Source organism: Saccopteryx bilineata, chromosome 9 (genome assembly GCF_036850765.1).
Source record: "Saccopteryx bilineata isolate mSacBil1 chromosome 9, mSacBil1_pri_phased_curated, whole genome shotgun sequence".
Lineage (NCBI taxonomy): Eukaryota > Metazoa > Chordata > Mammalia > Chiroptera > Emballonuridae > Saccopteryx > Saccopteryx bilineata.
This window is the reverse complement of record NC_089498.1, coordinates 65,899,240-65,922,365: the sequence shown is the minus strand read 5'-3', so window position 1 is coordinate 65,922,365 and position 23,126 is coordinate 65,899,240. Positions and strand designations below refer to the sequence as shown.

Sequence of the window (23,126 nt, the reverse complement as noted above, 5' to 3'; positions counted from 1 at the left end):
AAGAACAAGGAATATTTTTCCATCTCATTGTATCTTTTTCGATTTCCCTTAACAATGCTTTGTAATTTTCATTATATAGGTCCTTTACGTTCTTTGTTATGTTTATTCCTAGGTATTTTATTTTTTTTGTTGCAATCGTGAAGGGGATTATTTTTTTGAGTTCGTTTTCTAATATTTCATTGTTGGCATATAGAAAGGCTATGGACTTTTGTATGTTAATTTTGTATCCTGCGACCTTACTGTATTGGTTTATTGTTTCTAATAATCTTTTTGTGGAGTCCTTCGGGTTTTCGATGTATAGGATCATATCATCAGCAAAAAGTGATAGCTTTACTTCTTCTTTTCCGATATGGATGCCTTTTATTTCTTTGTCTTGTCTGATTGCTCTGGCCAGAACTTCTAGCACCACGTTGAATAAGAGTGGAGAGAGTGGACAACCCTGTCTTGTTCCTGATTTAAGGTAGAAAGTCCTCAGTTTTATGCCGTTTAATAGGATGTTGGCTGATGGTTTATCATATATGGCCTTTATCATGTTGAGATATTTTCCTTCTATACCCATTTTGTTGAGAGTCTTAAACATAAAATTGTGTTGTATTTTATCAAAAGCCTTTTCTGCATCTATTGATAAGATCATGTGGTTTTTGTTCTTTGTTTTGTTGATATGGTGTATTACGTTAACCGTTTTGCGTATGTTGAACCATCCTTGAGATTCTGGGATGAATCCCACTTGATCATGATGTATTATTTTTTTAATATGTTGTTGTATTCGGTTTGCCAGTATTTTGTTTAGTATTTTAGCATCTGTATTCATTAGAGATATTGGTCTGTAGTTTTCTTTCTTTGTGCCATCCTTGCCAGGTTTTGGTATGAGGGTTATGTTGGCCTCATAAAATGTGTTTGGAAGTATTGCTTCTTCTTCAATTTTTTGGAAGACTTTGAGTAGAATAGGAACCAAGTCTTCTTTGAATGTTTGATAGAATTCACTAGTATAACCGTCTGGGCCTGGACTTTTATTTTTGGGGAGATTTTTAATAGTTTTTTCTATTTCCTCCCTGCTGATTGGTCTGTTTAGGCTTTCTGCTTCTTCATGACTCAGTCTAGGAAGGTTGTATTGTTCTAGGAATTTATCCATTTCTTCTAGGTTGTTGTATTTGGTGGCATATAATTTTTCATAGTAATCTACAATAATTCTTTGTATTTCTATGATGTCTGTGGTGATCTCTCCTCTTTCATTTTGGATTTTATTTATTTGAGTCCTGTGCTTTTTTTCCTTGGTGAGTCTTGCCAAGGGTTTGTCAATTTTGTTGATCTTTTCAAAGAACCAGCTCCTTGTTTTATTGATTTTTTCTATAGTTTTTCTGTTCTCTATTTCATTTATTTCTGCTCTGATTTTTATTATCTCCTTTCTTCGGCTGGTTTTGGGTTGTCTTTGTTCTTCTTTTTCTAGTTCCTTAAGGTGTGAAGTTAAGTGGTTCACTTGGGCTCTCTCTTGTTTGTTCATATAGGCCTGAAGTGATATGAACTTTCCTCTTATTACTGCTTTTGCTGCATCCCAGAGATTCTGATATGTCGTATTTTCATTTTCATTTGTCTGTATATATCTTTTGATTTCTGCGCTTATTTCTTCTTTGACCCATTCATTTTTTAGAAGTATGTTGTTTAGTTTCCACATTTTTCTGGGTTTTTCCCCCTCTTTTTTGCAGTTGAATTCTAGTTTCAGGACTTTATGATCAGAAAATATGCTTGGTACAATTTCAATTTTTCTAAATTTGCTGATATTTTCTTTGTGGCCCAACATATGGTCAATTCTTGAGAATGTTCCATGTACACTAGAGAAAAATGTATACTCTGTCGCTTTGGGATGAAGTGTCCTGTAGATGTCTATCATATCCAGGTGTTCTAGTATTTCGTTTAAGGCCACTATATCTTTATTGATTCTCTGTTTGGATGACCGATCGAGAGCCGTCAGCGGTGTATTGAGGTCTCCAAGTATGATTGTATTTTTGTCAGTTTTTGTTTTAAGGTCAATAAGTAGCTGTCTTATATATTTTGGTGCTCCTTGGTTTGGTGCATATATATTAAGGATTGTTTTGTCTTCTTGATTCAACTTCCCCTTAATCATTATGAAATGACCATTTTTGTCTCTGAGTACTTTTTCTGTCTTGTAGTCAGCATTATTAGATATGAGTATTGCTACACCTGCTTTTTTTTGGGTGTTGTTTGCTTGGAGTATTGTTTTCCAGCCTTTCACTTTGAATTTGTTTTTATCCTTGTTGCTTAGATGTGTTTCTTGTAGGCAGCATATAGTTGGATTTTCTTTTTTAATCCATTCTGCTACTCTGTGTCTTTTTATTGGTAAGTTTAATCCATTTACATTTAGTGTAATTATTGACACTTGTGGGCTCCCTAGTGCCATTTTATAAATTGCTTTCTGTTAGTTTTGTATCTAGTTTGATTCTTCTCTTTTGTTTTTCTATCATTTGTTTTTGTTTGTTTGTGTTCCATACTTCTTTCCTCTGTTGCTACCTTTTTTAAGTCAAGTGTTTTTGTGGTGGTTTTTTTAAGGGTGGTTACCATTAAGTAATGAAAAGGGTACCTACCATATTCATTGTAGTACCCTATCTTATAAGTATTTCTGCACTTCATCATCCTTTGCTACTGTTAATCTCCATCCTCTCCCCCCTTTTTTTCCTTTGTTGTCACAGTTTAAGTTTGGTTTTATTGTGTTCTTGGTGGAGCTGTTACTTGTGGTGTTGTTTTCTTTTGTTCTTTGAATCTGGTTGGAAAACCCCCTTTAGTATTTCCTGGAGTGGGGGCTTTCTGTTGATAAATTCTCTCATCTTTTCTGTATTTGTGAATGTTTTTATATCTCCTTCATACTTGAAGGATAGCTTTGATGGGTATAGTATTCTTGGCTGAAAGTTCCTCTCTTTCAGGGCTTTAAATATTGGGGTCCACTCTCTTCTAGCTTGTAGAGTTTCTGCTGAGAAAAATGATGATAATCTAATAGGCCTTCCTTTATATGTTGTACTCTTCTTTTCCCTGGCTGCCTTGAGAATTTTTTCTTTGTCATTGGTTTGTGTCATCTTTATTATGATGTGCCTTGGAGTGGGTTTGTTGGGGTTAAGAAAACTTGGTGTTCTGTTTGCTTCTTGAATTTGAGGCTTTAGTTCCTTCCACAGGCTTGGGAAGTTCTCGTCTATTATTTGTTTGAGTATATTCTCCATTCCATTTTCTTTCTCTTCTCCCTCTGATATACCTATTATTCTTATGTTATTCTTTCTGATGGAGTCAGACAATTCCTGTAGGGCTTTCTCGTTTTTTATTATTTTTGAGTCTCTTTCTTCTTCTCTCTGTTGTGCCTCAAGTTGTTTGTCTTCTATTTCACTAATCCTATCTTCAATCTGGGCTGTTCTGTTAGCTAAGCTTGTTACCTCGTTTTTCAGCTCGTGAATTGAGTTTTTCATTTCTGTTTGATTTGTTTTTATAGTTTCAATTTCCTTGGTAATATATTCTTTGTGTTCATTGAGTTGTTTTCTGATCTCCCTATATTGCCTTTCTGTGTTTTCTTGTATATCTCTGAGTATTTTTAAGATTTCTATTTTAAATTCTCTGTCATTTAGCTCCAAGGCTTCCAATATGTTAAGTCTTTTCTCCATAGATTTTTCCACATCTATTAGTGTTACCTCTCTTTCTTTTGTATCCATAATATTCGATTTCCTCTTTCTTATCGGCATCTGAGGGTGGTCTTATTGATAGCACTAATTAGAATTAATAAAGAGTAAAAAGAAAAAAAAAAAAAGGGTAAAACACCCCACAAAAAAAAACAGTAAGAATTTATTATTTCCCCCTTTTTTCTCTCTTCTCTTTCCCTCCTCTCCCCTCCTCAGGGAAATATTGTGCCTATAATGGAGGGCCTGATTTGGGGTGAAGAGTTCAAGGGCCAAAAAAAGGGAGTAGGGACCTACTAAATGCAAAAAAAAAAAAAAAAAAAAAGGAAGAAAATCTTAGACAAGCATAAGATGATTTGCTTGTAAGTGATGGTCAACTAAGAGATATAATGAGAGGGAAAGAGGGAATCAGAAAAAAGGACCAAAAAAGAATAATAAAGAAGAAAAAATAAAAATAATAAGTAAAAATCTGTTGTATTAAGTGGAGCGAAAACTAAATACAATGGAGACCTTGGGTTGGGAGGACCCAAAATGCCACAAAAATAAACAAACAAGAGAGAAAAAAAATAAAAACAAAAGCAAAAAAGAGAAATAAAACCAAAAAAAAAGCCTTGAGTCCCAAATTAACTAATTTGTTCGTGATTGAGGATTATATGGGAGGAAAGTAAAATGAGAAAAGAAAAAACAAATAGAAAGGAAAAAATAAGAAAAAGAGAAAAACAAAGGAAGAAATAAAATAGGAGAAGAAAACAAAATAAAGCAAGACAAAAAAAAAAAAACAAAAGAGGAGAGAGTGAAAGTTAAGTGTTTTGGAGTATTACCTTAAAGGAGGGTGAGGATGAAGAAGAAAAATAAAATGCAACACTCATGGGTAGTGTAGTTCAAGAAAGGGGAAGCATAAGATGGGCAGAGAATAGAAGGACCGAGGTGGAGGAAATAAAGGCAAAAAGATAGAAGAAACAAGCAACAACAACAACAAAACAAAAAAAAAAATTAGTGGATCAAGTTGTAAAGTCTGTGGGTTTTTCTTGATTTTGAGAGGTTAACTTCTTCCTTTTTCTTTTCTCTCCCTCTTCCTAGTCGGTGACTCTGTACCCCAGGCTCTGCCCCTGGGTCACTCTTAGTTAGGGATTTGCAGTTGATGGGATTCTATGGCAATGTCCTATAATTGGCTTTAGTCTTGCTGGAAGTAAAGGCTTGTTGGCGTTTGCAGGGTCCAACGATGAGAGAGTTTGCTTTCCTGGATTCTCTCTCCTAATCCCCCCTTTCTGAATTAGCAGCCTGGTGATCCAGCTATAAGGCTGCAACTGCTTCTGCCTGGGGAGTAAGAGGCTCAAAGAGCTGGGAAATCCCCACTCTATCCCCACTCAGTGCAAGGCTTTGGGAAAGGCTCTGAGAGTCAGGGCCTCCAGTGTAATCAGGCGGGGGTGGGAGTCAATTGTTGTCAAGGTGACTGTTCAGCGCCTATCATTCAGTTGGACCTCTCAACCCAGGCTTTCCACACTTTGTAGCCTGTTTTTGCAGGGAAGAAGAGGCACTAGTCTCTGCTTACGACTAGTGTAGTATAGACCTTATTATCTGCCAAGTCCTTCTTGTTAGCGTTTATCCCTGAATATGGAGGCTCTATCAATCAGAAGTTGCCCCCGCCCCTTTAGCGAGAGGCACTAAAAAATATCACGCCTCTTGTCTTGGATCGCTGAACTGAGAGAGATCTTATCAATTAGAACCGAGGGTGCGCAGATTTTATGGGTTAAGCTAATTTCAGTGATTGGGTCGTAGCTGTGTTTCCGAAGGTATTTTAGGCTGCCTGCGCGCACCCCTCCCCCAACGCTTGATTGTTAGCTTGAATGGCTGGGTGAGGTGCCCCGCCCACGGAGAGAATCTCCCAAGCCTCTCCCGCTCGCCCCGCAGCTGGCGGCTGGACCGCCCCAGGCGCAGGATAATGGAGCCCCCTGGGTGTGCGGGCCAGTAGGGCGCCCTGGGCGCGTGGAATGCCCAAGGCACGCGCGCGAATGGGGCGCTTAGAGCACCGGTGGCCGGCGACCCCCACTCGCAGTGTGCGGGCCGCTGGGAACGTCAGCAGTGCTCAACTGGACCGGGCGCGCGCGCGGCGGCTCGTGGTGGCGGTTCGCGGGGGTTCACGGCAGCTCGCGGGCTCGCGGCCGCTCGCGGCGGCTTGTGGTTCCCAAGTATATGGGCTGACTCACCGCGGGCACACTCCCTGGCGGCTTGAATGAGCGTCGCTGCGGTAGCTTCCTCCACACCCTCGTCTCTCAGATTCAAGTGATAACAGTCCTTTTGCTTTCAGTTTGTGTGGAACTCCGGAATGCTCCGAGGATAAATTTTTCTGTTTCTAGTTGATAAATTTGTTGTGATTTAGGGGAGAGCTGTCGGTCGCGCTTCTCACGGCGCCATTTCCGTGATGTCACTCTGTCTAATTCTTAACTAAAACTGAGAAAACAAATGTGTTCATTTTTCCTAAGTCCACTTTCTAAGTAAGCAAGTTTGCCAAATAGCTATTTGCATTTTTTCTTAAATGCATATATACACAAAAATATATTCTACTGTTTTGTATTATTCTATTCATTATTTTGACAAAATGGAGTTTTAATCACTTAAAATATCTTTTAAATTCAATGGATAGAAGGCATTATTATTATTAAGATATTAACATATATTTGTTTCAAATATACAACGTAACATCTTGACATTTGTATACAAAATAGAGATCAAACACCGGGCATTGTAACAAGCTCACTATCTGTATCTGGTTCTGTCATTGCAATAACATATAAACTTTTTCTTTATTTTAATTAAACTCCAGTTTCCTGTACTCTGATCTCTTCAGAGCCTGAGTCCCTGATTTAAGCTAATTCATTAAGTAATTTTAGGCAATAATTTTAGAAGAGTCTCGAGTGACGTCACGGAAATGGCACCGTGAGCAGCGCGTTCGACAGCTCTCCCCTAAATCACAACAAATTTATCAACTAGAAACAGAAAAATTTATCCTCGGAGCATTCCGGAGTTCCACACAAACTGATAGCGAAAGGACTGTTATCACTTGAATCTGAGAGACGAGGGTGTGGAGGAAGCTACCGCAGGGGCATTCATTCAAGCCTCGAGGTTGCGCGCCTGTGGTGAGTCAGCCCACACTCAGGAGCCGCGAGCCGCTGCCGCGAGCCGCTGCGAACCGCCGCCACGAGCCGCCACCGTGAGCCGCCGCGAGCCACCGCGAGCAGCCGCAGGCGCGCGCCCGGTACGGTTGAAGAGTGAGCACTGCTAACGTTCCCAGCGGGCCCCGCACTGCGAGTGAGAGTCACCAGCCACCGGTGCCCGGAGCACCCCATTTGCGCGCGTGCCCTGGGCATTCCACGCGCCCAGAGTGCCCTACTGGCTCGCACACCCAGGGTGCCCCATTATCCTGCGCCTGGTGCGATCCAGCTGCCAGCAGCAGGGCGAGCGGGAGAGGCACCAGGGTGGTCTTCTACTTGGGAGATTCTCTCCGTGGGCGGGGCACCTCACCCAGCCATTCAAGCTAACAATCAAGCGTTGGGGGTGGGGCGCGCGCAGGCAGCCTAAAATACCTTCGGGAGCACAGCTGCGACCCAATCACTGAAATTAGCTTGACCCATGAAATCTGTGCACCCTCGGTTCTAATTAATAAGATCTCTCTCAGTTCAGCGACCCAAGACAAGAGGCGTGATATTTTTTAGTGCCTCTCGCTAAAGGGGCGGGGGCAACTTCTGATTGATAGAGCCTCCATATTCAGGGATAAACGCTAACAAGAAGGACTTGGCAGATAATAAGATCTATACTACACTAGTCGCAAGCAGAGACTAGTGCCTCTTCTTCCCAGCAAAAACAGGCTACAAAGTGTGGAAAGCCTGGGTTGAGAGGTCCAACTAAATGATAGGCGCTGAACAGTCACCTTGACAACAATTGACTCCCACCCCCGCCTGATTACACTGGAGGCCCTGACTACCAGAGCCTTTCCCAAAGCCTTGCACTGAGTGGGGATAGAGTGGGGATTTCCCAGCTCTTTGAGCCTCTTGCTCCCCAGGCAGAAGCAGTTGCAGCCTAATAGCTGGATCACCAGGCTGCTAATTCAGAAAGGGGGGACTAGGAGAGAGAATCCAGGAAAGCAAACTTTCTCATTGTTGGACCCTGCAAACTCCAACAGGCCTTGACTACCAGCAAGACTAAAGCCAATTATAGGACATTGCCATAGAATCCCATCAACTGCAAATCCCTGCCTGGGTGTGACACAGGGGCAGAGCCTGGGGTACAGAGTCACCGACCAGGAAGAGGGAGAGAAAAGAAAAAGGAAGAAGTTAACCTCTCAAAATCAAGAAAAATCCACAGACTTTACAACTTGTTCCACTAATTTTGTTGTTGTTGTTGTTTGTTTCTTCTATCTTATTGCCTTTATTTCCTCCACCTCGGTCCTTCTATTCTCTGCCCATCTTATGCTTCCCTTTTCTTGAACTACACTACCCATGAGTGTTACATTTTATTTCTCTTCTTCATCCTCACCCTCCTTTAAGGTTATACTCCAAAACACTTAACTCTCACTCTCTCCTCTTTTGTTTTTTTTTTGTTTGTTTGTTTTGCTTTATTTTGTTTTTTTTTTCTTTTCCTTTTTTATTTCTTCCTTCATTTTTCTCTTTTTCTTATTTTTTCCTTTCTATTCGTTTTTTCTTCTCTCATTTTACTTTCTTCCCATTTAATCCTCAATCACGAACAAATTAGTTAATTTGGGACTCAAGGCTTTTTTTGGCTTTATTTTTCTTATTTGCTTTTGTTTTTATTTTTTTCTTGTTTGTTTATTTTTGTGGCATATTGGGTCCTCCCAACCCAAAGTCTCCATTGTATTTAGTCTTCGCTCCACTTAATACAACAGATTTTTACTTATTATTTTTATTTTTCTCTTCATTATTATTCTTTTTTGGTCCTTTTTTCTGGTTCCCTCTTATCCCTCTCATTATATCTCTTAGTTGACCATCACTTACAAGCAAATCATCTTATGCTTGTCTAAGATTTTCTTTCTTTTTTTTTTTTTTTTTTGCATTTAATAGGTCCCTACTCCCTTTTTTTTGCCCCTTGAACTCTTCACCCCAAATCAGGCCCTCCATTATAGGCATGATATTTCCCTGAGGAGGGGAGAGGAGGGAAAGAGAAGAAAGAAAAAAGGGGGAAATAATGAATTATTACTGTTTTTTTGGTGGGGTGTTTTACCTTTTTTTTTTTTTTTTACTTTTTACTCTTTATTAATTCTAATTAGTGCTATCAACAAGACCACCCTCAGATGCCGATAAGAAAGAGGAAATCGAATATTATGGATACAAAAGAAAGAGAGGTAACACAATAGATGTGGAAAAATCTATGGAGAAAAGACTTAACATATTGGAAGCCTTGGAGCTAAATGACAGAGAATTTAAAATAGAAATCTTAAAAATACTCAGAGATATACAAGAAAACACAGAAAGGCAATATAGGGAGATCAGAAAACAACTCAATGAACACAAAGAATATATTACCAAGGAAATTGAAACTATAAAAACAAATCAAACAGAAATGAAAAACTCAATTCACGAGCTGAAAAACGAGGTAACAAGCTTAGCTAACAGAACAGCCCAGATTGAAGATAGGATTAGTGAAATAGAAGACAAACAACTTGAGGCACAACAGAGAGAAGAAGAAAGAGACTCAAAAATAATAAAAAACGAGAAAGCCCTACAGGAATTGTCTGACTCCATCAGAAAGAATAACATAAGAATAATAGGTATATCAGAGGGAGAAGAGAAAGAAAATGGAATGGAGAATATACTCAAACAAATAATAGACGAGAACTTCCCAAGCCTGTGCAAGGAACTAAAGCCTCAAATTCAAGAAGCAAACAGAACACCAAGTTTTCTTAACCCCAACAAACCCACTCCAAGGCACATCATAATAAAGATGACACAAAACAATGACAAAGAAAAAATTCTCAAGGCAGCCAGGGAAAAGAAGAGTACAACATATAAAGGAAGGCCTATTAGATTATCATCATTTTTCTCAGCAGAAACTCTACAAGCTAGAAGAGAGTGGACCCCAATATTTAAAGCCCTGAAAGAGAGGAACTTTCAGCCAAGAATACTATACCCATCAAAGCTATCCTTCAAGTATGAAGGAGATATAAAAACATTCACAAATACAGAAAAGATGAGAGAATTTATCAACAGAAAGCCCCCACTCCAGGAAATACTAAAGGGGGTTTTCCAACCAGATTCAAAGAACAAAAGAAAACAACACCACAAGTAACAGCTCCACCAAGAACACAATAAAACCAAACTTAAACTGTGACAACAAAGGAAAAAAAGGGGGGAGAGGATGGAGATTAACAGTAGCAAAGGACGATGAAGTGCAGAAATACTTATAAGATAGGGTACTACAATGAATAGTAGTACCTTTTGAATGAATAGGTAGGTACCTTTTTCATTACTTAATGGTAACGACCCTTGAAAACCACCACAAAAACACTTGACTTAAAAAAGGTAGCAACAGAGGAAAGAAGTATGGAACACAAACAAACAAAAACAAATGATAGAAAAACAAAAGAGAAGAATCAAACTAGATACAAAACTAACAGAAAGCAATTTATAAAATGGCAGTAGGGAACCCATAAGTGTCAATAATTACACTAAATGTAAATGGATTAAACTTACCAATAAAAAGACACAGAGTAGCAGAATGGATTAAAAAAGAAAATCCAACTATATGCTGCCTACAAGAAACACATCTAAGCAACAAGGATAAAAACAAATTCAAAGTGAAAGGCTGGAAAACAATACTCCAAGCAAACAACACCCAAAAAAAAGCAGGTGTAGCAATACTCATATCTAATAATGCTGACTTCAAGACAGAAAAAGTACTCAGAGACAAAAATGGTCATTTCATAATGATTAAGGGGAAGTTGAATCAAGAAGACATAACAATCCTTAATATATATGCACCAAACCAAGGAGCACCAAAATATATAAGACAGCTACTTATTGACCTTAAAACAAAAACTAACAAAAATACAATCATACTTGGAGACCTCAATACACCGCTGACGGCTCTAGATCGGTCATCCAAACAGAGAATCAATAAAGATATAGTGGCCTTAAACGAAATACTAGAACACCTGGATATGATAGACATCTACAGGACACTTCATCCCAAAGCGACAGAGTATACATTTTTCTCTAGTGTACATGGAACATTCTCAAGAATTGACCATATGTTGGGCCACAAAGACAATATCAGCAAATTTAGAAAAATTGAAATTGTACCAAGCATATTTTCTGATTATAAAGCCTTGAAACTAGAATTCAACTGCAAAAAAGAGGGGGAAAAACCCAGAAAAATGTGGAAACTAAACAACATACTTCTAAAAAATGAATGGGTCAAAGAAGAAATAAGCGCAGAGATCAAAAGATATATACAGACAAATGAAAATGAAAATACGACATATCAGAATCTCTGGGATGCAGCAAAAGCAGTAATAAGAGGAAAGTTCATATCACTTCAGGCCTATATGAACAAACAAGAGAGAGCCGAAGTAAACCACTTAACTTCACACCTTAAGGAACTAGAAAAAGAAGAACAAAGACAACCCAAAACCAGCCGAAGAAAGGAGATAATAAAAATCAGAGCAGAAATAAATGAAATAGAGAACAGAAAAACTATAGAAAAAATCAATAAAACAAGGAGCTGGTTCTTTGAAAAGATCAACAAAATTGACAAACCCTTGGCAAGACTCACCAAGGAAAAAAGACACAGGACTCAAATAAATAAAATCCAAAATGAAAGAGGAGAGATCACCACAGACATCATAGATATACAAAGAATTATTGTAGAATACTATGAAAAATTATATGCCACCAAATACAACAATCTAGAAGAAATGGATAAATTCCTAGAACAATACAACCTTCCTAGACTGAGTCATGAAGAAGCAGAAAGCCTAAACAGACCAATCAGCAGGGAGGAAATAGAAAAAACTATTAAAAACCTCCCCAAAAATAAAAGTCCAGGCCCAGACGGTTATACTAGTGAATTCTATCAAACATTCAAAGAAGACTTGGTTCCTATTCTACTCAAAGTCTTCCAAAAAATTGAAGAAGAAGCAATACTTCCAAACACATTTTATGAGGCCAACATAACCCTCATACCAAAACCTGGTAAGGATGGCACAAAGAAAAAAAACTACAGACCAAAATCTCTAATGAATACAGATGCTAAAATACTAAACAAAATACTGGCAAACCGAATACAACAACATATTAAAAAAATAATACATCATGATCAAGTGGGATTCATCCCAGAATCTCAAGGATGGTTCAACATACGCAAAACGGTTAACGTAATACACCATATCAACAAAACAAAGAACAAAAACCACATGATCTTATCAATAGATGCAGAAAAGGCTTTTGATAAAATACAACACAATTTTATGTTTAAGACTCTCAACAAAATGGGTATAGAAGGAAAATATCTCAACATGATAAAGGCCATATATGATAAACCATCAGCCAACATCCTATTAAACGGCATAAAACTGAGGACTTTCTACCTTAAATCAGGAACAAGACAGGGTTGTCCACTCTCTCCACTGTTATTTAACGTGGTGCTAGAAGTTCTGGCCAGAGCAATCAGACAAGACAAAGAAATAAAAGGCATCCATATCGGAAAAGAAGAAGTAAAGGTATCACTTTTTGCTGATGATATGATCCTATACATCGAAAACCCGAAGGACTCCACAAAAAGATTATTAGAAACAATAAACCAATACAGTAAGGTCGCAGGATACAAAATTAACATACAAAAGTCCATAGCCTTTCTATATGCCAACAATGAAATATTAGAAAACAAACTCAAAAAAATAATCCCCTTCACGATTGCAACAAAAAAAATAAAATACCTAGGAATAAACATAACAAAGAATGTAAAGGACCTATATAATGAAAACTACAAAGCATTGTTAAGGGAAATCGAAAAAGATACAATGAGATGGAAAAATATTCCTTGTTCTTGGATAGGAAGAATAAATATAATCAAAATGGCCATATTACCCAAAGCAATATACAAATTTAATGCAATTCCCATCAAAATCCCTATGAGATTTTTTAAAGAAATGGAACAAAAAATCATCAGATTTATATGGAACTATAAAAAACCCCGAATAGCCAAAACAATCCTAAGGAAAAAGAATGAAGCTGGGGGCATTACAATACCTGACTTTAAACTATATTGTAGGGCCACGATAATCAAAACAGCATGGTATTGGCAAAAAAATAGACACTCAGACCAATGGAACAGAATAGAAAGCCCAGAAATAAAACCACATATATATGGTCAAATATTCTTTGATAAAGGGGCCAACAACATACAATGGAGAAAAGAAAGCCTCTTCAACAAATGGTGTTGGGAAAACTGGAAAGCCACATGCAAAAGAATGAAACTCGACTACAGCCTGTCCCCGTGTACTAAAATTAATTCAAAATGGATCAAAGACCTAAATATAAGACCTGAAACAATAAAGTACATAGAAGAAGACATAGGTACTAAAATCATGAACCTGGGTTTTAAAAAACATTTTATGAACTTGACTCCAATGGCAAGAGAAGTGAAGGCAAAGATAAATGAATGGGACTACATCAGAATAAAAAGTTTTTGCTCAGCAAGAGAAACTGATATAAAAATAAACAGACAGCCAACTAAATGGGAAATGATATTTTCAAACAACAGCTCAGATAAGGGCCTAATATCCAAAATTTACAAAGAACTCCTAAAACTCAACAACAAATAAACAAACAATCCAATAAAAAAAATGGGAAGAAGACATGAACAGACACTTCTCCCAGGAAGACATACAAATGGCCAACAGATATATGAAAAGATGCTCAGCTTCATTAGTTATTAGAGAAATGCAAATCAAAACTGCAATGAGATACCACCTCACTCCTGTTAGATTAGCTATTATCAACAAGATGGGTAATAGCAAATGTTGGAGAGGCTGTGGAGAAAAAGGAACCCTCATTCACTGTTGGTGGGACTGTAAAGTAGTACAACCATTATGGAGGAAAGTATGGTGGTTCCTCAAAAAACTGCAAATAGAACTACCTTATGACCCAGCAATCCCTCTACTGGGTATATACCCCAAAACCTCAGAAACATTGATACGTGAAGACACATGTAGCCCCATGTTCATTGCAGCACTGTTCACAGTGGCCAAGACATGGAAACAACCAAAAAGCCATTCAATAGAAGACTGGATAAAGAAGATGTGGCACATATACACTATGGAATACTACTCAGCCATAAGAAATGATGACATCAGATCATTTACAGCAAAATGGTGAGATCTTGATAACATTATAAGGAGTGAAATAAGTAAATCAGAAGAAAACAAGAACTACATGATTTCATACATTGGTGGAACATAAAAATGAGACTAAGAGACATGGACAAGAGTGTGGTGGTTACCAGGGGTGGGGGGAGGGAGGACATTGGAGGGAGGGAGAGAGTTAGGGGGAGGGGGAGGGGCACAGAGAACTAGATAGAGGGTGGCGGAGGACAATCTGACTTTGGGCGAGGGGTATGCAACATAATTTAATGACAAAATAACCTAGACATGTTTTCTTTGAATATATGTACCCTGATTTATTAATGTCATCCCATTACCATTAATAAAAATTTATTAAAAAAAAAAAAAAAAAGAAGAGTCTCTAGGTAGGCAATGGGAAGCATTCATTTGGTATTTTAGACTTCTGAAACCAAGTTGTTAATACTTTTATTTCTTGTTTTTCTTAAAATAATTAAATTAGTTCACTTCTTTTATGCCACATGCAAAGAAACACTTCAACTTTATCTATTCTACACCATCATCCAAGATGGTATCCCAGAAGAAGGACCTTAGGGAAATGATTATCACAATAACTAGTTAATATCTGTTACTAGAGACAGCCGTAGATTTTTTTCTTGTATTGAAAACTTTAAGATTTACTCTCTTAGCAACTATGCAATATATTATTAATTATAGTCATCATGATGTGCATTACATTCCCATAAAATTTTACCAGAAGACATTATTTTAGTTACATCATAATATTCCATATTTATATAACATGGTCAGCCATTATTAATAAATATTGACTATTTTGATAAGTTTTATAATTATTTTCATGATTAAATAAGCAATATTTTATATGTAAAACAAATAGATGCACAAAAGTATACCTTTGACAAATTGATTTATAAAGAGGTCATATTATATATAATATATATTTATATACATATATCTGTGATTAACTTTTCTCATATAATTTACATATTATATTTCACCTCAGTTCATAAAGATCTGCTTTATTCATGCTAATAACAGCCTCATATCCTATAATATTAGTAGTTCTTAATTTACTCTATCATTACCATATAGAAACATTCAGTTTATTCCCTTTTATTTTATTTTTTATTCCTTTTTTATAACTACTTCACACAAGGCTAAAATAAATATATATTTTTATGTAAATCTTTATAACTCATTCTGTCTTTTTTCAAGTCTAGTCTCAAAAAATAGATTTCTGGGTTAATTGGCATGCATAATTTAAATTCTAATAAAGACAGCCAGATTACTTTCCAAACACAATAATGTAGTCTTATGCCAACAATATACAAAGGAAATATGCATATTTCTATACTCCTTTTCTAATAATAATATAATATTTTTTCTGTCAAGTTATTTGACAATTGATATCTCTGAACATTACATACCCATTCTCTGAGACCCCCATCTAAAATATCACATCTCTGATGAATCCCTTCATCATTCTCTCATCCTAGATATCTTCCTTTTCCTCCAAAACTTTTGAAGCACATGTTTGTCCTTTTGTGGAACTTTTCATGTTACACTTTGTGCTGAATTCAGTTTCCTTATTATACATTACTAACATACAGTACCTCAAAAAGGGTATGTCCCATATCTTACCTATTCAAATAACTTTCATAATAGCATCCCAATTGCAGAGCATAGGAGATGCTCCAATTTCTGCTTAATGGGATCCAGTTGATCAGTCAGAGAAATGGGAGCTCAAGGCTAAGAACTAAATGTTTATGACTGTGTTCTCGGGAAGAAAATTACCAGTGGATTGCTACAAAATTCTATCACTGACAAAACAGTTGAACAAAACAAATATACAAAAACTAAAAATAAAGAAACTCCAAAACATACCATATTTCCTCATGTATAAGATGCACCCTTTTTTGAAAAATTTGGGGTCTAAAAATTAAGTGTGTCCTCCTTGGCTAGCTGGGCATCAAGAAGTGCAAAAGTAAATCCCTCCTAAAGCTGGGAGAGTCACACTGTGGGCTACTCCTGCATACAGGTGGATACATGTCAAAAAAAAAAAAGCTGAAACGAAGAGGACTCTTCAACCAAGGAACACTGAAGAAGCCACACAGAGACTGCTTAGTGTATCCCAAGGTTCTCTTTATCATGCCACAGTCGCAGAGCTCCAGGGTAAAGCAACCTGGTCTCAACTCTCCAGGCAGAGGAGAACAGAAGCTCCATATCCACGCATGCTGCAAATGGCTTTTCCAGTCTACCTGAATCATTACCAGCTAGAAGCAGCTGTCACTGGGACTTGGACATGAGCTGCAAAGTATAGAATGGTGACAACAATTCCAGCGCCATGCGGACTTTTCCTGTGGGGACTTTTCCTGGACTCCTGCTCCCTGTGACAGCTCCTAACAGACTGAACTGTGGTTGGGTTGCATTTCTCAGGGATTTGGCATGGTGATGGGGCCAACTTGGACTTGGTGAACATGTTAAGGACACTACTCTTTTATGGATTCTTGCTGTATTGGCCAAGAGTTTGCTTAAAGGCTTTTAATCACTGTAAAAAAAATAGAAGACTGAATAAAGAAGATGTGGCACATATACACCATGGTATACTATTCAGCTAGAAGAAATGATGACATCAGATCACTTACAGCAGAATGGTGGAATCTTGATAACATTATGCGGAGTGAAATAAGCGAATCAGAAAAAAACAAGAACTGCAGGATTTCATACATTGGTGGGACATAAAAGCAAGACTAAGAGACATGGACAGGAGTGTGGTGGTTACAGGGGTTGGGGGGAGGGAAGGAGGGAGAGGGGGAAGGGGAGGGGTACAAAAAAAACTGGATAGAGGGTGATGGAGGACGATCTCTCTTTTGGTGATGGGTATGCAGCAGAACTGAATGACAAGATAACCTGGAAATGTTTTCTTTGAATATATGTACTCTGATTTATTGATGTCACCCCATTAAAATAAAAATTTATTTATAAAAAAAAAAGCTAGATGTGTCTTATACAGTGGTTGTAGTTTTTTTACTTGCATTTCCCGCTTTTTCACACTTGTTTTTATGTTCATTGTTGAAGACAGCGATTCTTCATCAGACACAGATGAGGACAAGTTAATGGATGGGAGTTTTGACAGTGATGAAGAGTTATATAAATTTTATGATGAATAAAACTTGAGTTTAATAACTTTATGTAATACACTTTTTTAAAATTCAAGCCCCAAAATTAAGGCACGTCTTATACATGAAAGGTCTTATTATCTACTGCTCAAATATGTAGGGTAAGTAAGCCAATCAACAAGAGTATGACAGCATTACAATGTTTATAAGCTAGAACTCTAGGCAGAGCAAATTTAAACAATTTGTAGCTACCTTATTTTAAAGTAAACTGTTTAAAATCGGTGGGTAAAAGATAAAGATTATAAATCAGAATACAACTAAAACAGGCTTAACACAGATGCACTCTGGGTACGTACCAGTATCATGAGAGTTGCCTTGCATACATTAACCCATTATACACACATACGTGGGTATAGTAGGTACTATTATTATCCACATGACATGTATGGGGAATTAACTCTCCCAAGGGCATAGATTATACATGTAAAGGAAAGTCCAGCTCTATTTGAGTTTAGGCTGCCTATAATATTCTATCTATACTGTAGAGGCATTAAAACAGAGACCAGACAACTCTGTCAGAAATGCTAAAGAAATGAAAATTTCATTAAGACAGAGAACAGAAGGATGACATCTAACCAGGTCATAGAATTGTTTATATTATCATAGAACTTAGAATTTCCTCACTTCCAAAACTATAAGAAAAAACAAACAAGTAGTATTCTACTTAACATTAATTTTTAAGGATGAAGAAAGGCCCAGAGATGTCATAGACTCACTTTAAAAATATATAAACAATGCAAATACAAAAGAATGAGGAATAAAAGATATCTACTGAGTACAAACAGTACAGTCACTTAACACTGTGATAAAGTTTAGTTTCTGAATGATTTCTTGGCCAACTATACCCAGTCTTCTGAATTTGAGCCACTTACTATGTAAGACAAATGTTAAATGCCACATTAGCACTTCCTGGCTGATTGCTCAGAGCCTCAACCAGCTCATTCTATTTCATCTGGCCTAAAGTTTTCCAAAGTTGCTAATGTCTAATAGTCTCTTAAATATTGTCCTTTTAGTTTTCTCTTGCTTTGTCCTTGAGACAAGAAAGCACTGATAACATCTGAATTCAATCTTCCTGCACTGGATTGAATCAGTGGAGATCCTTCTCTGTGCAGGTAACTCTCACCAACTCTAGAGGCCAATCATGAAACAGACAGAGATGAGAGAGATCAAAATGTGTAAGATAAGAAAGTATGACTAAGAAAGATTCAAATTCTTAAGCTTACTGCTGTAGGATCTTGATAAAATGTTTAATTTACTTGATCCTCAGTTTCTTAATTTATATCAAGATCATAACAATATCTTCTTCATAGGATTTTTGTGAGTATTAAATTAGATGTTGCATGCACAATCAATAATAAATTTCCAACTAGTGGAAGATAATTATTATAACTATTAGCAGAGTCAGCCACTTTTAGACAAAACTAAAAGATTAAAACTCAAATGAGCTTCTAAACACCATGAATATAAGTTTTAAAATCTATGTGAAAAAAAAAGATTCTTTCATTTTCTATTTGTCTAATGAAAGATAAGACCTAATCCAATTGCAGCATATAATAAGAAAACTACTGATGAGCTTACTTAGATTCTGAATGAACTGAGTAAGAGGAAGTATCTCACACCCTTAAGGGATGCTGGGGTACATGAAAAATGATGTTGTGTGGGTATGTTCAGAAGGTTAATGTTTCTCTTTCAAGAAAGGAGGATGAGAGAAGGAACCTTAAGAGTAGAAATCATACTGTGACCTATAGCATAAGTAGAAGACAGAATTTATTCAAAGCCATATTAATAGCAAAATATGAAGAAGTCTCTAAGAGGTAAACATAATCTGCAGAATTTAACTTTATTAGTAGTATATTTCCATCTCATCTAGGTAATAGTACTCTATCAATGTACTTGTATATGAAGTAACTCTTGTTGAAATAGGTGATTGGCCACAAGCTGCATGAAATCAGAATACGTGTGTCAGCCACCTACCTCCAGCAAGATGGGAACAGGAACAGACAATATGACAGCAGCGGACGCTGGTCTCCAAAGGGCAGGTGGGCCAGAGAGCCACCTGTTAATGGATTTGAGATGGAGAATATCAAAGTAGTGTGGTAAAAAATTTGCCCTGGCCGGTTGGCTCAGTGGTAGAGCGTCGGCCTGGTGTGCGGGGGACCCGGGTTCGACTCCCGGCCAGGGCACATAGGAGAAGCGCCCATTTGCTTCTCCACCCCGCCCCCCCTCCTTCCTCTCTGTCTCTCTCTTCCTCTCCCGCAGCCAAGGCTCCATTGGAGCAAAGATGGCCCGGGCGCTGGGGATGGCTCCTTGGCCTCTGCCCCAGGCGCTAGAACTCGGCTCTGGTCGCTGCAGAGCGACCCCCCGGAGGGGCAGAGCATCGCCCCCTGGTGGGCAGAGCGTGGCCCCTGGTGGGCGTGCCGGGTGGATCCCGGTCGGGCGCATGCGGGAGTCTGTCTGACTGTCTCTCCCCGTTTCCGGCTTCAGAAAAAAAAAAAAAAAAAAAAAAAAATTTAGGAACCTCTCCACTAGTTCTCAACAATGGAGAGAGATAGTTTAAGTTAGAAGATTAGGCAGCCCAGTAGAGGGTTTTAAAAAGAATTAACACACGTGGAAGGAGACAGAGAATGTAAATGAAACTAATGGAGAAACAAATTTTTATTTTCTAGAGCACAAATTTGCTTCTATTGAAAGTGGTTTTGACAAATAGGACCAAGATGATGATGTTGGTTCCATTTGCTATGAATCATGTAGAATAGACCTTGGACTATTATGGATCAAACACAAGGCATCATAACAAGCTAACTATCTGTATCTGGTTTTGTCATTGCAATAACATATAACCTTTTTCTTTATTTTAATTGAACTCCAGTTTCCTGTACTCTGATCTCTTCAGAGGCTGAGTCCCTGATTTAAGCTAATTCATTAAGTAATTTTAGGCAATAATTTTAGAAGAGTCTCTAGGTAGGCAATGGGAAGCATTCATTTGGTATATTAGACTTCTGAAACCAAGTTGTTAATACTTTTATTTCTTGTTTTTCTTAAAGTAATTAAATTAGTTCACTTTTTTTATGCCACATGCAAAGAAATAGTTCAACATTCTCTACTCTATACCATCATCCAAGATGGTATCCTAGAAAAAGGACCTTAGGGAAAAATTAAAAGATTCTGAATAATGTATGGACATTAGTTAAAATTAATGTATCCATGTTGTTCATTAATGGTGACAATGGACCAAATTAATATCAGATATAAAAACTTGGGGACACTGGATGCAGGGACATGGGAACTCTCAGTACTATCCTTACGATATTACTTTAAAATCCATAGTATTCTAAAATAAAATGTTTATATTTTTTAAGTCAATAGTCAAAATGCTTATATTTGTGTATGTGTGTATGTGTGTGTGTGTGTGTGTGTGTGTGGTAATGTTGTCCTAAGGAAAATTCTAGAAGCATAGACCCAAGGCTCCTAACTCTACTTGGTTTAGAGGTGAAAAATAAGGATAAAGACCCTAATAGACAAAATATTAATACAAGTCTTCATTCTGAGTTGTGCTTTTGTTGTTGTTCCACATGTACATAATCAATCAATGAACTTGGAGAACTATCCCTTAAAAAACTACATACAGCCTGACTGGGCAGTGGCACAGTGGCTAGAGTGTTGGACTGGGATGCAGAGGACCCAGGTTTGGGACCCTGAGGTCACCAACTTGAGCACGGGTTCATCTGGTTTGAGCAAAGCACACCAGCTTTAGCCCAGGGTCGCTGGCTGGAACAAGGGGTCACTCGCTCTGCTGTAGCCCCCCCAGTCAGGGCACGTATGGGAAGATAGTTGGTAAGCAGCTAAGGTGCCACGGCGAGAAATTAATGCTTCTCATTTCTCTCCTTTCCTGTCTGCTTGTCCTTATCTGTCCCTCTCTCTGACTCTCTCTGTCACTGTAACACACACACACACACACACACACACACATATACACACACAAAAATTGTTAAAAAAAAAAAGTACATACATATTTTCCTAAAGTTACTAAAAGTTAAAACTTTAACCTTGTTTAATTTTATAAAGGCAGAAAAATCAAACAACCTTCTGTTTAGTTTAACAAATTACATGTAAAAATGCAATCTTAACCAGGTCATAACAATTAAGGAGATATTTAGCATTCTAAACTTTTGTACCTAGAGAAAGCCAAGAATATCAGACCAAATAGCAATTATCATTTCACATGCCATTGACGGATGATCTGCATCCAAAAGAAGAATAAATTGAAAGAAGCTCATTGCCACTACTGTTAAATCTGTCAAACAAAACTCTAATACCATTAAGTAGAGAAGAGTCCAGTGGTAACAAACTCATGGCACACATAGCTTAGTAAACTGGTCAGTAAATAATACATAAGCTGCATAACAAAGGCCCTAAAATATATACAGATATTAAGGAGAGATATCCCCACATTTTTCTCTTACTATCTACCTCAACCTGTTCTTTCCACAACTGGAAATGTATTTTTTTACAACAATCTTGCGTCTCCGATCAGGCAGCTGTGCTAAAAAATTTGAAAAGGACCTACGGCTACTGTAGCTATCTGAGTTCAGGAAAATCAGGCCACTTTCAAAGGGATCCTATTGAATGTCAGGTTTGAGTCAAAGTTTTAATTTCACACTAGATTTAACTGAAAAGATTTAATTTTACCAAATTAAAAATTCATGCCTCACAATAATCCCCCAGCCCTCCAGGAGTGAACTCAGATAGAGACAGTTTGATCGGAGCATCAACTAGAAAGTAAGAGGCAATGATGTCAGATGCCCTTGTTCAAACCCTCAGAGGCTCAGAGTGGGGGAAAATGAACAATGAACATTCTAAAAAGGACACCATTCTTGTTGACTACAGTCCAATTTTCCAAAGGGCACCCATCTTGCCTCAGCCTATCCCTTCACAGACCCACTATCATATATGAGGAGCACAAATTGTGTCCATGAAACTACTAGTGATTGAGGGGAGAGAATAATGGTTAATATTAGTAATCAATAATATGCTAGTACCTCTCATGACTGTGACCATGAGTGAGATAGTAAGTGAATAAAAAACCACCTGTGAAATGTAATCATGTTAAGGGAAGAAGAAAGGGGAGGAATCAAGGTAACATAGCAGCTGATGAGAAAAATGCTGAGTAAAGAATAACATGAGTTGTGACTAATACTAATATATCCTTAGCATGTGGCAGACATGGTGATGGACTCTAATATACATGATCTCATCCTCATAATGACCCTACAATCCAGATATCATTCATATTGTAAAATGTAAAACCCAAGGGTCACTGGGGTTTAATTAGCTTGCGCTAGAAACATTTTGAAATGTTAGACATAAATAAGACAAAATCCAAGGTCTGTTTAAATCCTGGAGTCTTTGCTTTTTGCATTAAATTATCCTGCCTATCCAAGGAAGAAAGCATCTTGATAATGTAATCTGTAAGATAAAGCAAGTTTATGTGTATATATACCTTAATTCCCCATCTAGGTTATAAACTCCTTAAGACCAGGACCAACATGTTCATGTGCTTCTAGGAATAATAATATTTTATAGATAAATAAACTTGATGAATCAAAGAATGTGATTTAATAAAAATTTGAGTTTGCAGAAGCTGAACTAAGACATTCTACCAACAAAATAAAATATTGATGCTCTGTTACACAGTCAAAAATGTTGATCTGTCAATCTGTAGATATTTACACTTGAAATTGTATATTTATTGCATATGCATTATAGACCAATTAAAAGTAAAGGAAAAAAATGAACACCGATTTTTACTTCTGTGTATGCTAGGTGTAGCAGACCTGTATTTCTGTGAAGGACAACATGAAAATTCAGCTAAAATATAAAAAAGTTATCCAAAGAAATTGGATT

At 37.3% G+C, this 23,126-nt stretch overlaps 1 non-coding gene across 1 annotated transcript; it reads left to right on the top strand.

Moving 5' to 3' along the window:
- Positions 1 to 16,007: 16,007 nt before the first annotated feature.
- LOC136313822 (small nucleolar RNA SNORA35) lies at positions 16,008 to 16,093 on the top strand. Its single transcript, XR_010727249.1, has one exon. It is a non-coding gene; the product is annotated as a small nucleolar RNA SNORA35 (small nucleolar RNA).
- The last annotated feature ends 7,033 nt before the right edge of the window (positions 16,094 to 23,126 follow it).